This window comes from Haemorhous mexicanus, chromosome Z (genome assembly GCF_027477595.1).
Source record: "Haemorhous mexicanus isolate bHaeMex1 chromosome Z, bHaeMex1.pri, whole genome shotgun sequence".
NCBI classification, from domain to species: Eukaryota; Metazoa; Chordata; class Aves; order Passeriformes; family Fringillidae; genus Haemorhous; species Haemorhous mexicanus.
Window position 1 is genome coordinate 41,092,267 of NC_082381.1, and position 17,863 is coordinate 41,110,129.

General features: G+C 37.7%; 1 long non-coding RNA gene across 1 annotated transcript in view; it reads right to left on the bottom strand.

The window, feature by feature from the left end:
- Window positions 1-3,739: 3,739 nt before the first annotated feature.
- Window positions 3,740-17,863, bottom strand: part of LOC132322193 (uncharacterized) — a 54,793-nt gene continuing 40,669 nt past the window's right edge. The window contains exons 3-4 of the long non-coding RNA XR_009485039.1: window positions 13,010-13,107; window positions 3,740-11,472 (exon numbers count right to left, since the gene is read on the bottom strand). This is a non-coding gene — a long non-coding RNA (uncharacterized LOC132322193). The remainder of the gene's footprint in view (window positions 11,473-13,009; window positions 13,108-17,863) is intronic.

The window sequence follows — 17,863 nt, forward strand, 5'->3', positions numbered from 1 at the left end:
CTCAAGCTTCTTGAGACAAGTAAATATTGTGGTAACAGCCAGTATGTTATCCAAAGGCATAATATGCAGCTAAGAGTGGCTAGGAATGAACTTAAAAAACTGTCAATTTGTGGTTTATACCCAAAGGTAGAGCTGAAAATACAGTTTCTCTCATTAAAATAAAAAAAAAAAAAATCACAGAATTTAACACATAACAAAATATGTGCTTGTATCAACCACAGTTAAACTATCTTCCCAATATGGTCTTCTGTCAAAAGCAAAATACCATGAAAACCACGATCAGCTACAACAAAGTAAAAACATTTTTTTAAAAATTCATAATTAAGAACAAGGAAAAGTAGCAACACAAAATTCACAGTAAACAGACTACACAGGGATTGTTCCTTTTAGTAGAGGACCAGGTCCAAGATACCATCATAGCAGAGAAAAGCAAACATTTGTGAAACTGAAGAAAAGCAAAGAATGTTCAGTATGACTCAAACCACTGCAGGCACAGCTGGACACCAAAAGACTCAGAACAAGAATCAGATAAGCCCGGAGACCTTGGGAAGCAAAGCTGTGACAGCACAAATCCCCATACTGAGGCCAGGCAGGTAGTATCAGACAAAACAGAAGACATATATGAGAAAGCACTGAATTCAAGGAGTGACTGGAAGATGAGATAAATGGATCTACATTGGAAACAGAAATTGAAGCAAGCACTGCAGTGATAAGAAAGTACCGTATTTGGAAGAAGTCAAACTCTGTGTGGAAATTTCAAAGGAAGAAATGGACCAGTGAGGGGAAAACTTTACAAATGTGTGCAACTGAAAAGCCTCAAACCTCACCCTGTCAATAAAGCAGATAAGGCACAGCATTCTTGAGAAGCCTTCAACAAACACCACTGAGCATCAGACTCTGAGAAAATAAGGAACAGACTGTAGTTAACTTAATGATAACAAGAATCCAGGAAAAAATCAGAAGCACAGACTGCAAATGAACTGCTGAAAACAGAAAAGCAATAGACAGAAATGCACCAACAGCAGACATAGCAAAAAGCATTTTCTGTACCTCACTCATGCTGAAAAAGCTGTTCAGAGATGGGAAAAGAAATCCCTCCAAATGGTACCAGCTTTGAATCATTATCAGAATATTTCAACAAGAACTTTGCAATTACTGCAGCTACTGCAAATGTGGCTCTATCTTATAAAGTCTTTTGTAAGGCAAAACTGCAAGGAAAAGCAGAAAAGGCAGATGCAGAAAAGGCAGATGCAGAAAAGGCAGATGCAAAGCTGAGAGAGGATACAGAGATCACAGGTAGGCCAGTTATTCACCCCAAGGGTACATCAGAACTGTGGAACACACTTGTCCCTTCACATCCCCAAGGATAATGACCTCAAAACAACATTTTACAGCCTTCCCCAAGTCTCTTTTTAAAATATCAAATACCACAAAACCAGAAAATTCCTGAAGTTAAAGATTTTCATTATCATATGAATCAAATACATTTCTTAAGCACAAGAAATAGAAAACAATTGCAGTAAATTTTAAATTTTAAATTTGTACAACATAACAAAGGCATGTGAGGAGAATCATCTCTCTGACTTCACCCTGAAATTCTTTCACCCACCTTAAATGCCTTTACTTCCATCCAAAACAGCGAACATGTAATATCAACTTTTTGCAAAAAACTTTTCTTAGGCAGCTTAGAAGTAGTGACAGGAAGGGTCTAAGGAGACCCTGCTCCCAAGTTTCCTGAGTAATTTGATTTTGATAGTCTAGTTTACATCTAGTCTGTCATGACAGTCATTCTCAGCCTGCCAGCTGAGCTGGGGGTTTTTTAGCGTGTAGTTACCTGCATTATCAACAAAGGAAAAGAAAAACAAATCATATAAAATAGGCAAAGGTTGGCTATTGCATGTATCAGACTTCATGGCAAAACTCTGACTATTCAGCAGTTAACTGACTTTGATTCTTACAATGTCTTTTAGAGGCTGCTACTTTTAGGGTTGACTTTAAAGACAAGTACAGATCACAACACAGAGAAAACCACTGTTTGTACAATTTCACTATATCCAGATACATCTCATAGTGCACTTCTGCATTTTTGTAAAATAGAGAAGGATCCCAAAAAAAACAGTGAATTATTAAGCTGAAATCTATTGATGACATTTGATGACCACTGAAAATTTTTCTCCGGTCTCCATATATATTATGTTACCCTTTAATCATATTCATTATCAAGGGGAAGTGGAAAATAAAAATTAATGTAAAATAACCTGATCCCATTTTTTTCAGGAACATAGGTACCTGTTTTGAGTTTGGCAGACTAATACTGTAGAAAGGTCTTCTCTGCCTCAAAGTAGAATAACCACATGTATAATTTCTCTCTGGAACTCTCATCTATACATTACAAGGTACTCACAATGAATATTGCAGTGGCTTGGAACAGAAAAAAAGTCAGTGAAGCCTTTACAAGCAAAGAAGCACTAATATGGCCAAGCTGTAAGTCAGGAAATGAAGCAAAGAAATATAAAATCGCTGGTCCTCAGGCAGCTGAAGAAGTAACAACACAGAAAGGATCTACATCCAGCTCCTTCAAGCATAAGATTATCAGTCTGGCTTCTAACTCCCCCAGCCTTCTCCTTTCTTTGAAGCATCTGACAGAAAACTGCTGGTCCTTGTTGGGTGATTTGCTGCTCTCCTCAAGCCTGACATCTGCATAGAAAACTTAAATAAGGATGACTCAGCTCACAGAGCCCACAAAAATGGCCAGCAGCTGACTGATGTTCCCAGCAAGTACCAAGGAGGGACAGATTTGTAGCAATGCAGGATATGGACAAGTCTCTATATTGTGTTAGGAGTTTCCTAATCAGATGTTACATTCTCTGCAATACCACTGCATTTTATGTAGCTGCATTTTTCCTTCATGAAAGCATACCTGAGAACACCTTTTGCCCTGTATTCAAAAATAATATAGCACTTTGAGAGGCCATACATAAGAACATTTGTAATAAACATTATATTTAGTGGACATTAATAAGGTGTAGCAAAATTCTAGGCAGAATAAAGATCAGGAAAATTTTCCCTCACTCCTGTATTTACTTGGTGTAGTAGGTATTCTGGTTAAATTATCCTTTCTGGTTTTTGAGTCTGACAAGAATGTGAGCTTTTGCTTATGTGTGTGCATGAATTAAGTTTATAATAAGCATTTCCTTTCCTCACAAAACTGGAAACCTGAATATTCATTAGAAAGTAATAGGAACAAAATATTTTGGAATAATACCACAAAATATTTTCGAATGCTAGTTTAATACACAGCTCCATCTATGCATATATGCTGCAAGTTTTGTCCCTGAGTGGTCCTTTGTTTTCAAGTTCCAAATTCTTTGGAATAGGAAAGTACAGTTCCACAAAAGCAGTAATATTCACTTTGCCTATTGCAAGACTGTGATTTGTGTGTGCCATCCTGTCAACGTGGAGCCTGTTGAAAGACATATAACACAGCACACCTTGATGGAAGCTCAGAAAGGACTTTATCGAGGTAAAATGAGCAAATGTACCATAATCTCTGGCTACAATTTTTATTATTATTAAATTGTTATTAATACTCCATCTTTTTGAAGGCAATGAATTTTCCTAAGACTTTCTATGTTATATAAACTAAGGTTCATCAGGGAACCCCTAGGTAACAGAAAGATGACAGAAAGGGCAAAATAGATTTATTTTATAGTAGCAGACATACGCACACACACACCAGTTTCATGACCCATTTTTATTTTCCTGAACACTTGATAAGCATCATAATACAAAGAAAATAAAAGTGATAGCAGCCTAAGGTTTTAATTTGAGGGAAAAAATCACACACCTAAATTTTACAAAACAGGTGCTATTTATAGTGTTTTCTTCCTTTATTATTTTATAGGACACTGATTCTCAGGTTAAAATTTTTGCTGCAGAGCTGAAACACACACACTGATCAGAAACAAGAGAGCTTTGATTAGGCATAGCCACCAGTGTGGTTTTGGTGCATTATCAAGGAGAAACAAGCTATGAATGCCATCTGCTGGAGAAGGGTTTGCCAGGCCAAGCATCAAGGATTCCTCACAACAGCTTTGGGCTGGGTAACAAATATCTGAGACTGCATATAACAGCAATTTTTGCCATCAGCTCTGTCAGCAGAAGCAAGAGTCAATGATTATTTTGAGGGAGTTGGTCCACTGTATCAACCAATTCCTTTTCAGCACTCTTCTTCAAATTCAGCATTATGCAATGAAATTTCAACATCTCTGCTTTTGTGCAATGGGAGGGGACTGGGTAATAAGAAGGGAAAAGAAAATGCAACAAAATGTATTCTTTGATTGTGGTTGGGATATGAAGATATGAAAAACTCCTTTGTTCAATTCTGTTGACATAGGTCTGTCATCTCACGGAGGTGAGAGCCCTGAGGAGAACAAGCCTCTCTGCAGCAACTGTATTAGAGCTGCTCCAGGATGCAATGAGTTCAGTACTCTGTGAAAGCCACTTTAGGACTTGCTTCCTTCTTTAGGACTAGAATGAAGGGCACCATGCTAAAAATTTCCAGGAGTTATGTATGATTTTTATCTTTTCAGCTAGAGTTCTTTCAAATTAGTAGAGAAATCAGGCTTTTGCAGAGAAAGATGAATTCAAATAAGTCAGGATGGGACAAACAGCCCTGTAGGATATTGACTACAGAGAGTAAGTGTATGCTATGTAAGTTGCTTAACTGATTTCAGCTATCTAGTTAGTACTTTAAAACAAATCCTACTCTACCAATCATTCTCTCATTGAAATCAGCATGAATTTTGTGGAGCTGACTGTAAGTCATATAGCATCATTTGACTAGCCTAAAAGATATTGTTAAGTATTCCTACTGGATAAATGACTTCATTAATTTCATCTTTATAAGGACACTGCTGTCTCAAAAAATGAGGACAAAGGACTCAGCAGCCAGTGCTCCATAGGTCATCACAGTTAATGTAGGAATTTGAGGTCCCTGCCTACCCTTACTGCCTTGGTGCTAGAACAGTAGATTTGGACATGGTTCCATTCTCTACCAGTAAATTCATATTCATTCAGTAAGAGGAAAGAGACAAAACCACTCACAGAACCTTGCTGAATTAAGAAAGATTCAGGCTTACGTCTCATCTCTGAACTTGACAGACTTGGGCCTTAGTGCTTCTGACATTTACAACACAGAGCAGCTCCCTCTTCCTTTTCTGTATTTCATATCTCCCCACCCAATTACCTCGAGCTCCCCCCACACTAAATCCAGTCTCAGTCATACAAGTCTTTCCATCTAACTAAGATGATTCAGCAGAAAGGCATTGAAACCTTCCTCTTTCCCTTCATATAACTACGGACAAAAGGCTAAGTAGCCCGAAGTAGCTCAGCTTTGGGGATTTCAGCACTGGTCCTATACAGGGATTTGAAAACAGGAATATAAAGGACTCTCTCCCTCTGAGCACACAGTGAGAGATGAGAGGAAGGAGTGATCAGTACACTTCAGCTGTTTTCTGAAGAGCAGCAGAGTCTGAATCTCGTCCTGATTTGCTGTGGTGATTGCTTCCCCAGCAGGAGGTCTCAAGAGCTGTATAAGATAGTATGAAGCCCCCAGAGAGAGGTGAAAGTCAGCCTCCCTTGAATTAAAAGTGGAAAAATAGTGGGTTATAACAGGTCTACCAATAATGAGAAAAAAAAAAATAAAAAGAAAATGAAAAGAAAAAGAAAACAAAGCACCAAAGGACCAAGAAGATAGATGAAAAATGAGAGGAAAGGTGAGATTATCTGTCTTGGGGATATGAAGCAGTATATTAATCTTAGCTAAGCTAAGTCAGCACAGACAACTTCTTCAGCCTACAAATTAGCCTCAGGTTTGGTCTGATGATTGATGCAGCTCTGCTGCTATCCCAATCAACTATCCAACACCTGCCTCTCATCTCCCATTTAGGTTAGTTTAAACTTTCTGGTACAGATATTGTTGTGCAGAAAGAATGTCCTAAAATGAATCTGCCCAAGGATAAAAGTAGCTTTTTGAAGGTTTTTTTCAGACATACAGATTCACTGAAAGAAACCAGTTAAGTTTCTTTACATATTTAAGAGAGTTACAAACAGAGAAGCTGCCTAAGGCTGATAGCAGATCAGAGCTAGGTCATGCAGAGGTAGATTTCATTTATTGTTAGAAGACACACCAAACTTCGAATTTTATAGCACATGTATTTTAGCTAAAAAAAAGTATCAAACAAGAGTTCCAAATCCAGTACTTGAAGGTATTGTTTACTTCCTTTTGGACAACCATTTGGATTAGAAGATAAAGATGTTATTTTCTTACACTGTGACAAAAAAAAATACCTTCATAGACGATTTAATTATTACACAGTAATAAAAAGAAAATCTGTACACAATTTTTATATAGTTTTCATTGTAGTAGAAGCAAAGAGCTCTGTGAGGTCTTCGCCTTTCATTATCAAAAATTGCATTAAGAATTTTAAAAATCATATGAGGTCAAGTGCACACTATGTAATAATATCATTCATTTAGAGCAGTTCTTGTTACAAGAGTCCACATTTTTATTACTTCTACAATTGAGTGAAAAACTGACATATCATTGAAGGATAACTTTGAAATATTTTTATGTGACCAATTTTTTCTTCTGCTTTACAAAATCCATCCTTTTTGACCTAGAAATACAGAAAAGACTTCCAAAATTTTACAGAGCTTTGTGATAACAAATGTGAAGAGACCCTTGGAAACTTCTTACTGCACATATGATTAAGTGGTTAGCATTCTCCACCAGCCACTACTTCTAAACTGATCTATAGTTTGCAAAAGAAGTCACAAAGTGTCTAATCAACTACCATGACACTTTGAATCAATACATATGTTTGTGCACACATACTCATGCTTCAATTTTTGTGCCAACTGCTTATTTTTCTCTTGCCTGTTTAATAAATGTGGCTCTCAGTTTGGATCTTTTCATTCCCTCCCCTATAAAAGACATGTGTAAACTCAAAGTATAAAATTTTTCTTTCTCTGTCACTACCTTACTGAAGTCCTTTTCCAGTGAGATGCTTCTGTCAGCATCCCATGAACTTTCAGCAGAAGGTTTGTTAGCATTCAGGAACACGAGAAATGATTATATGCAGGTGCTTTTATTGAAGAGCTCTGGGTGTCAGGGGTACAAACCCAAATCTGACTCCGACATAGGTTTGGGATGGACATGCTTTTATATTCTATTGTTATATAACTTTCATGTTAATTATTAAACTTACATTGTTCTATAGTATACATAGATTTCAGCCAAGCATAGCCACCTTAGACTAGGAACAAACAGTTTCTCATTGTTCTTCTTACGATTATTCAATAATTATTTTAATTACTAAACAATCATCACATCTACCAATTATACTACTTACACAGGTAAAACACAAGGCTTAACATTTCAGAGTTTTATCTTAGCATTTTTCCAGGGCCTCACTATCAGGTTGGCACAAGGTTTGGCTGTAAAACCTTGCAATGAGATGTGGCTGGATTATAGCCTGTGCGAAACCAAGGTATCTAAAAACTCCAAACAGCAGAGGGTAGAGCAGAATATAAGTCTGAATTTACAGGTTACCTAAGAATGTTGCTGCTAAAGATGCAGTTTTGGTGGTTTTTCGGCCAGTCATGTGTTTTTTCTAACTGAATGTAAGTCATTAAAAGTGCCCATAAAGCAGGCCTTCAAATCAATATGAGCGTTTACTTATTCATTTCAAAGTAGTATTAAAAGAAGATTCTTCATGAAGCAAGTTAGGTATCAGAACACCATAAGCCAAAGGGCATCTAGTAGAAAGAAATTATGGGCAGCCAGACTATGTTAAATACAGCTTTTCTTCTTGTCCAATTCTCATTATTCTCTCTTCCCTGTCATTGTAGCATCTTTTGTCCTCTTTGTAAATCTCTTACAAATTGAAAGTCTTTTAGAGTACATTAAGGTCTTTAAAAGACAATAAATGTTTTTAAAGTATTTCAAATTTGTTGTGAAAGAAAAAATTGTCTTTAAAAGCAAAAGAAAAAAAAACTTGACTGAAGCATTTAACAGAGATAATAACACGAATTTTTATTTGTGGAATAATTTTAACTGAGAAGCAGCATAATTGAGACAGTGAGGAGTATAAGGAAAGTATGTAAAAACCATAATGGGTTTTCTCCTGACTGACACAAATGAGAAAAAGCCAGGTGAAGTCAGACGAGCCTCTTCCACCAAGTCTCCCACACTAGCCACGGTTCTCAAAGTCCCTGGGCTAATCATCATTAAAGTAGTTGATACGAGAATCCCTAGAATAAAGTAGGATCTGATCTTGAATAAAATGTTGCAAAATGTTGCCTGAGGAACAAGAAACAACTGGGGTTTTGTTTGTGTGTTGCCTTGCGTGACAGCTAACATTCACTCCCAAATGCATCATTAGCTGAAGTTTGCTAATGGCAAAAAGACATCTTCATTTTAAGAGCAGCACTAATTTTTACAATGGTAAGATGAAGGCTTGGTCTCACTTGTATATATTCGGTTACACTTGTCCCTGACTGTGGAAGACAAGTGGGGGCTACCACAAAGACAGACCTCAGCAAATGATGATTGCACTGACACTTAAGGTCTTCCAGAGTGATACACATTTAGCCCTTGAAAGACAGCATCCTTTCCAACACCACTTTGCAGCCACAGTACCACGCTCCCATAGCTAAATAAGAGGCCAGCTGATCAAGATATTTATTGACTAATGAGAAAACCATTAGGAAATTGGAGGAGAAGTAAAAGAATAAATTATCTTGGCAATATAACAATAATATAATAATGCAGCCTATTATGCTTGACTATAAAGCTATTAATTACAGCTTTTAAGTCTAATGAATCACATACCTGAGCACTACTCAGTCCCAGTTCTGATAGTATGGAAACATAAATCTGTTTCCCTCTGCAATTCTGGACAGCATGTCTGTGGAGCAGGATGACCCTTCAGCACTGTGATGAGCCAAGGCATGCAAGCCAGCATTACTGCTGTCTGTTGGCATCCACACTCCTGCTGAGCAAAGATCCATTCCTTACTCTTTTTTCCCATGTAAAGTTTTAAAACTTATTCCCTATTCTTTTTGAGTTCAGACTCACATTTTTGCCATACTTCCATATTTGGTCTCCCTCCAAGCTCTTCCCAACAGCAAATTCCTATCTGTCCTTTCTTTATTTCTTCCAGATTTGCTACAGTTCCAAAAGCTCTTATTTCTAATATCTTTTCCTAAACAATGTTGGCCTCATAGACAGGATTACTTCAGTATGAGTGGATTTGTGCTCAAAGTTCTCCCATCATTTGAGCACCAAATTTTGTTTGTCTTGAGTTATTGAACAAATATTTTAGCTTTAGTTTTAGCCCTGCCTACCTCCAGCCCAGAACAAGCAAGTTCTCCCCATGCACACCAAGAGTTTACATATCAGGGCAGCAGAGTTACTTGGTTTTCCCACTTCTGCCTTGGGCACACTTCTGCACTGGTCCTTGGGTGGACCTTGACTGCTGTAACCCCCCCCCCACCCCAGCCTTTAAAAGAAGAAAAAATCTTGGCATATTTCAGTCACTGCTAGCAAGAAAAAAGATCACCATGGACAAAGCCATGCACCTAACTAATATCTTAATTGCCATCTTCTCCAAGGCAAACTTAGGGGCTTTCCAGGGTGTGAAGGTGATCTTGAAAGACTGAAGATATTGTTTCCACTTTGAAGCCTATACACATGACAGGATTTTTCTCTTTCCTCTCCAAAGAGGTCACCAAATCAGTCTTTCTTCCACCATGTATTTTAATTTTTACCTGGACCAGTATTTCACCAATGAATTCTTTATAGTCTTCCTTTACTGTAAAGTTGGATGGTCAAATTTTGCTTTGTTTGGTAGAGGCTTTTATTTTCTGTTGAATTTATATTTCTTAAGCATACAGGCTTCTTTTTTTTTAAGATTTTAAAGTGCTCGTTTCCCTAAGCCATCAGTAAATAACACTGCATTTCTCCATGGTCTGGTTTGCACAGATTGAGTTTTGTAGTTTGGAACTCCCTTATGCCTAAACAATCCCTGAATTTCACTTAAAAGGCGATTAAAATCATCACATATTTATATAGAAGGGAACAATTTTTTTTTTTTTTTTTTTAAAGAAAACAAACATAATTTGGCACTGTTTTTCTTTAAATTCAAGAGAACCTCTTGGTGGACAGAACAAAACAGTATAATTAAAGCAGTCCCTTTTCTTGTGCAAACTCGGCTTAGAGGTGGAACAAATATTCACCTTGGAAATATGCAGTTTGTATTAGATATTCTAACACACAGCACTTCTTCTTTTGTCCTAAGTCATTGCATCACACATGTAATCCCTGGAACATTTCTGGTTTGTGTGTTTTTTCAACTCTGCTATAGAAGTGAGATATCCCGCAAGTTTTGTATTGCAGAAATAAGTTATCTGCCCTTCTCCCCAAAAATCCTTAATAACACAGAAGGGATTCATCTTGCTCCTCCAGAGAAGACCTTTGTGGTCATACTGTGAAGTGCACCATATCTGCATCCCACTGCCCACCTTTGCTCAGGCAGGAGATGTTTCTGGTGTCACTTGCTGTATTTAAACAAGAGGATGCAGGTTTCCCAGAGCCCAAATCCAGAAGCATGCATCACCTGTGTCCAAGATTTGAGGTGGAAGCACTTCAGTTCTGTATACCACCGGTTTCTATGGAACAGATACAGAGGCTGCATGTACATGCAGCAAGTCTTTAGCAAGTCTTTGGTCTGAATCACTGGCAAAACTAAACCTGAAGGCGCATACAGCAAAAAGTTAGTACAAACTCTGAGTTTCTGGTTCTTGTATATCAATTAGGATCATGTTAGCATGACAGGTCAGCCAGGGCTTTGAGATCAATCTAGCTAAATTACCCATCACAGGCTACTTCTCCCCAGATACAGAAGGCTTTCCAGTTCAGCCAGATTTTGTTAAAAAATTATTTAGAAAAATTCACCTTCTGAGGAAAATCAAAATAATTAGGTGAGACAGTAGAAATAAAAAATGTTCACACAGAATTCGTCTGCCAGCATTATCTTTGCGAGCAGATCATAGCTTCTTCTGTAGATTTATTGCAGGTTTGAGCTGTGTGTCAATGGTCACTTTACTCTGGTGCCTAGAAGGTCTCTAGTTTTCCTGGCTGAGACCTCCATGGCCTTTAATCCTCTTCTAATCTCCAATAACCTGCAACCACCAGAAGTTCCTCTTGTCTGGACAGGTTCAATTTGTTTCCTCTTGGGGGCAAGGTGTCCTTGGTAGGAAGGGAATGACTGGCAAAAGAGTTCCTCTTTATTCAATTGCATATGCTAACTAAGTCCAAAGCAGTCAAGAAGCAGTCTTGATACAGCACTGTTCAGGAACATAACTCCATATGTATGCATTGCACCATGTCATTTCCAAAAGGACTTCCTGTACAATCCAAAAATAAAAACTGTGGTGAAGATTAGGTTCAGAGAGGGAAAAAAAAACACAGCTAAATTGAATTATTTATGGAGACCTCTACATTAACCCAGCAATTTCAGTGGTCTGCCCCTCATAAATATGCATGTGTTCCACAAGGAATTCTTCCATCATCCAGGGACAGCGCTGTAACACAACCTAATCTGCACTAACAACTCCCATTTCCTAGCCAGTTCAAAATCACAGGGTCAAAGAATGACTAAGGAAACAGAAAGTTTGTTCCCTGGAGTAGCAATTCCATGCAGTACAAGGAAAAACCTTCTTAAGGATTTACCTTCTTTTAGGTACTCCGGAGGCATAATCCCCTTCTAATTATGCCAAGATTTAAGATTACTCAAAGCCAAAGATTAGGAAAAATAAATATTTAGCTTCTGGCCTAATGCAATTAAGATATGAAAGGCAAACAGGTGCAAAATCAATTTAAGAAAACCTATTTCACAGATTTATTAGAGCTGAGTCACTATCCCTGGAGGTGTTTAAAAGACATGCAAATATGGCACTTGGGAACATGCTTCCGTGGTGGACTTGGCAGTGCTCCAGTAAGGATTTTTTGAGGAATACATCTGGTGCAGGTAGCTTGGTCTGCAAGCTGCAGCTGACACTGGGTGTGAGTCTGAGACAAGAGGACATGAACCACCAGCCCTTTCCATAACAAAGGGCATGAAGACCAGAGTCACTGCCCAGGTTTTGGACGCGTGAAGACGTGGCAGGAGCTGAAGACTCAAGAAGAAGAGCAAGACTTGAGCTTGCTTAGACTGTGAAGGTATAAAAGCCCAGGGGTTTCTTTGTCGGGGGTCTCTCCTTGGAGGACCCAGCTCGAGCTGTTTCTGTGTTACTTCACCCCAAATAAACAGCTTTATGGAACAAGATATCCAAGACTCTTCAAAGGGAAACCTGGTGGCAAACCAGTAAGAAAATCTTGTCTGACCATGTGAACGTGGGGGGAGTAGGGAGTCAAGCAGAGACCCTTTGGCTCCCTTGAGTTGCCCACTGCATGGGGCTTTTGTCCCAGCAGCTAAAATCTCTGGTAGTGGAATTGTGACTGCCAAGAGTCTCCAGGATGGCCAGAATGCAATTTTTTTAACAAACTGAGCTCAATTATCTTAATGGCCTTTTACAACCTAAACTATTCCATTATTCTATTACTCTAGATACTGCAAAGGCTTCCAGATAAGGAGCAGGAGCTGCCTGACTCATGTCTTAAGAGTAAGTATAAAGAAGAGGGCTATCCCTTTTGCAAACATTGAAATAAAAGGGAATTTGCTATGCTTTTCTCAGACTTGCGTCCAAAAAGATACATTCTCTGAAAAGCAATACATTTAGAATTTTAGAGTTTATGAGGTATAATTTTTGAGGGCTGGGGGACATTGTTATCTTGTTGTTTGGGTTTTTTTTCCCCAGACATAAGAATATACATATGACTGAGAAGACAAGAAGAGAAATGGAAAATACCAGAAATTCTGTACACAAGAATAGCTCTACTTACTCTGTCTTTAGAGAAGATACCTGAGTCCACAGCAGCACATTTTCAACTTTCCTGTGCTCTTATTTATGCTCTGAATTTTATTCATTTATTGGTCCCCACTGTGGAAGCAAGGAACAGATATGAAGGGACAGTATAGCCTCAGGGCACCACGGAGAACTACCAACAGATGGAGACGTAACTACTCAAGTTTTACCCTAACACCTGCTCAGCTTTCCAGCAGAGTTGGAATAATTGGCCAGTCAGGAATTCAAGAGAACTGACATTACAATGAACAAAAAGCCAGCACTGTTCTTCCATCTCTAAAGCTGCCTATAAAATATTATTCTTATTAAAATATTTTCTATACCCATCCAAACACATTGCAACTGACATGAAAAGAAAGTGATCTCAGATAACACAAAGACAAAATACCGCAATCACCAGCTGTAATAGCACCTGTAATGGCATCATTTTGAGGAAGAACAATTGTATAGAAAGACATTATATTTCCCTCTAATGCTGGCTTTCCTCTTCAGACAATATATACCTTCTGCATGTTAAGTATTAATAGAGGAGCTATTGAGAAACATAAAGGTAGGTGACATGAATTGTTAATATCCAGTTTTGTTCATCTGCCAGGAAAAAAACTAATCTCTAAATGTTTGAGAGAAGACCCTGGGTGCTAGTAATGGCATTTCCAGCACATACTTTTGGGATTTATTCCTTTGCTTTTTTATGAAGTCTGTAAAAGAGAAAAAATAGGGTTCCTTATACACTTATTAAGTTTTATTCAACAACAGTGTAATTTCCAGAGGAGACTAAGCTTCTAAAGACAAATATATTTGGTTACTACCAACCCAAGCTAACCAAACGAGGGGGCAACTGGCAGAAACTTATGCACAGAAGTTCCTCCTGAATATGAGGAAGAATTTATTTTCTGTGCAGGTGACCAGGAAGTGGGACAGGTTACCCAGAAAGATTGTGTAGTGTTCATCACTGGAAATATTCAAGAACCATCTGGATGCAATCCTGTGAGGTGTGCTGTCAGAGCAGGGAGTTTGGACCAGATAACCTACTGTGGTCCCTTCCAACCTGACCCACTCCATCATGCTGTGACAATGTTCTCCAATGTCATAGAAAACACTTTAATTGCACTCCTTTAATACATCCAATACCCCAGTTTTAGAATGGCTTCTCAGACAGAAAAAAATTCCAGAGTTTTAAAGCACACATTGAAAATAGAAATTTTGAAATAATAAAAAATTACAAAGGCAGATGATAATATAAATTTTGAAGAAAAGCATTTGTGTTCCTATCACAGTTAATGATCAAAACAGGATTGAATTCACCCGCATAAAAAAAAGAGATCAGCTTCTGAAAGAGCAGATGGTGCACTAGAAATGTGGCCCTACTACAATACAAAATAAAAAAGTAGCTAAGTGGGTCTAGTCTAGTCAACCCAAATATTCTGATCTCTTTAGGCTTTTTACTTGCTTTTCTTCTGGGAAAAACACAAAGTCATGGACTGGATGATACTTAAATTTTCAGATCCTCTCTAGTACAATTGTTCTGGAAACAACAAAACTTTCCTAAGAAAAAAATAAAGTTTATTTAAACAATACTTTAATAGAAATACAAATTTTGACTAAAATGTCTGTGAGGACAAAAGTTATGAGAAAAAGTGAGCCATTTCCTTTCTACATGGGATGAATCTAGAGAAAGCAAGAGAAGGGAATAGGACCTGCGTGCCCTTTGCTAAAGGAGAGCACTCCAGTCTCAGAAGGTTTTGATGTTTTTTTGATGTTTTTCCAGTGAAAAACTGGGGGAAAGTGTTTGTGGAATGCAGATCTGGTTGTACAGAGTTCTACCCTCCACTCTGAAAGGAAAAAATTACCAAGCATAATGCCAAAAATTACTCCTATTGCATTCACTATGTTCTTATCCTCCTGTCCTGTGTTTCCTGATTTCCTGTGTCTCAGTTTTCTGTCTCTTCTTCTCCTCTGCCCACTACTTTCCCTTGTCAGTTTCCAGAGGAGCAGGGAGAGCATAATATTTTCTTGTGTCTCCCATGCTTTCTCCAGAAATAAAAAAAACTCACCATTTTACCATTTGATCTCTCAGTCCCCTCCTGGGCTAAATTCATCATTATGGGAGAGAGCAGAGAGGTGAAATTTTAGCATTGGCTTTCAGTCTTTGCAACTCTTAACACAATCCATAAATAATGGATAGATTAATTAATGTTGGGGAAAGATTCAGATAGTGCAGTGATAAATGCTTGCAGAAAACCTCATTCATTAGGATGCATTCAGAGCCATTAATCCAACTTTGGAGAGCAAAGTCTGCCTTGAAAGACAAACAGGAAACAGAACACATTTCCACTGGAGTAAGACAAGGAGAAAAAAAAAAAATAAAGGTTAATTTTTTTATAATTGAAGCTTGCCTCAAAAGAAATTAGGTCAAGCATTAAGAATTATCATATTATTCATCTATTTTTAATATATTTGGTACAAAAATAGTAACCTTATCACCATCGGGATTGTGATGGTTAAAAAAAAATGAAGTGTGCTTCCAGTAGAATATTTTGAACAATTTGCAGTTAGCTGATAGTGTACCATTTTATTCATTGCATAGAATGCTAATCACATTCATTGTATTTAATGTTTAAGGGTAACATAATTCATTGTGGGGATGCATAAAATATATAAAATACAATTGAAAGATTTATTATGAAATTTTCTCAGCTGCTGATATTACAGTGAAATTTCTGAAACATCTTAGGAATCTGGGGAGAAAGCTGTCACTTTTGAAATATAGGGTCAAGACACAACTATGAGGCAAAGATTAACCACCTATAGAAGCTATAAATCAGTACATGGATATATATTTCTAAAGAAAGAACAGTCTGGGCATAATTAATGATCAGAAATTATTACAGGTCTAGATTTAGAATGTGTGAGCTTTGTTTTCTTCTGTATTCCTCTCTACTTCTTCTAGATCCATTTTTTTAAGTATAAAAATGTCTATTACAGCTGATATAAGATAAATTATTATACAATGATATAAACATATTTATTTGTGCTATTAGAGTGTTTATATGACCAGTTAATAAAGTGCAGATTGTAAAAAAAAAAAAATTATGCTTAAAGATACAGCTTTAAAACATCTACAGACAACAAAATTTCTGAATAAACTCAGTCTTATATTATAGAACTATAGCACACTCTCAGTTTTATCTAAGGTGGCAAAAGTTATCTGAGTTCAAAATCAGAGAGGGGTTATTTTGAGCACTTTATCGAGACAGATGATCTTTGCCACATCAGCATGGAAAGAGACCTGCTTAAACAGGTATACAACTGGATAATGAACAGTCTCCTTTTTCATGGCCACCCTCACAGTGATGCATGAAAAGTTAGAGAAATAAGAATGTAATAACTCTACCTGACTATGTATGACTTAGTGAAACAAAAATGCATTGTGATATGAGTTGTTGCAGAAGGATTTATCTTGGATGAGCTTTCCTCACAAACCATAATTTATTATCAATACAGAGTAGCTCACAGAGTACAGCCGGGTGATTGTAAAATCCTTCTTAAAAAGGTAAGGATTTGGGAGTATTAGTGGAAATGGTGATTCCAAGCTAATCTTTTCATTTTTTTCAAGGCAAACCAGTGAAAAGAAAAGCATTCTCAGAGAAAAACTGCTTTCAAATTCTATCTAGTGACATTTATCTCCTTCAAAATAAACTGTGAGATAGTTTACTGCCAAAAAGTGTCTCTCTTTTCCTAAAAAGCAGATTTCTAACCACTGAAACACAGAAACTTGGGAGTGAGAAAAAGTCCCAGCTGACTACAGGATAAACATTTTGGGAATCATAGAAATATGATAAACGCAAATACAGGAGAAAGTCCCAACAAGTCCTTGACACGGCCTTCCTTGACATGGTCTGTGCCTCATGCAAGGAAATTGAGATTTTAGCCCTTCTGCCAATTCATAGAGACACAAATTGGGTGTGTGCATCCTGCCAGCAGATTGGTGAGAAACACTTTTTCCTCCTCATGCCTTCCCAGTCGTTTCTCAAAATGTACACTCTAGAAAGTGCACAGGGCAGGGGGAAGAGGTGAAGAGGAAGAGTTGCATGGGAAGGCTGCACCGTGGAAAGGTCCTACTGCACAATCTGACAAGGATGAGCACCCTGCATCTGTAATGTGCCTAGCATTTCACTCTTTGGTTCACATTTGCCATACACAACTGAAACATATTAGATGATAGCAAAATTTCCCCACAACACAAACAATTTTTCTTCTGAAAAAGAGATCACATTGAAGGACAAGGGTTAAAAAACCCTTTGTAAGCATCATGACTTCTTCTTTCTTGTTGCTTATTCTCTCTGTCATGCCTCTGGCAAGCCTTCATGGTTCACACTTTCTCTACATCTGAGGAAGTACCAGGAAAATGTGAAGATTTAAATATCAACATCCCCACATCTGTCTTCCAAACTGAATACTGCCCTTGATGCAGACAACTTGATGCCATCTCTCACAATCACTGAAACCCTTGTGTTTAATGTTTTTCATCTGCTTGAATTTGTCTTTTGCTATTACAAGTCTAAGTTTCAATGTTTTGGTTGAGGGAATTTTTGTTTGTTCTTATTAGCAATTCTACTATTTTGCTTCAATGTAAGCATGAAAAAATTCCTGCCAGCTTCCATGCTTTCAGTGAGAAGATTTTGCAACACTTGGGGGCCCAAAGGGAGATTTCTTGGCCATACTACTGCTGGCTGCGCGGAAAATAAGTGTGATGCAGGAGATTATTCCTTCATTGTCCCTCTTTGCCCACAAATAACCCTTTCTGTGACAATGTGCAGTAATACTCTTA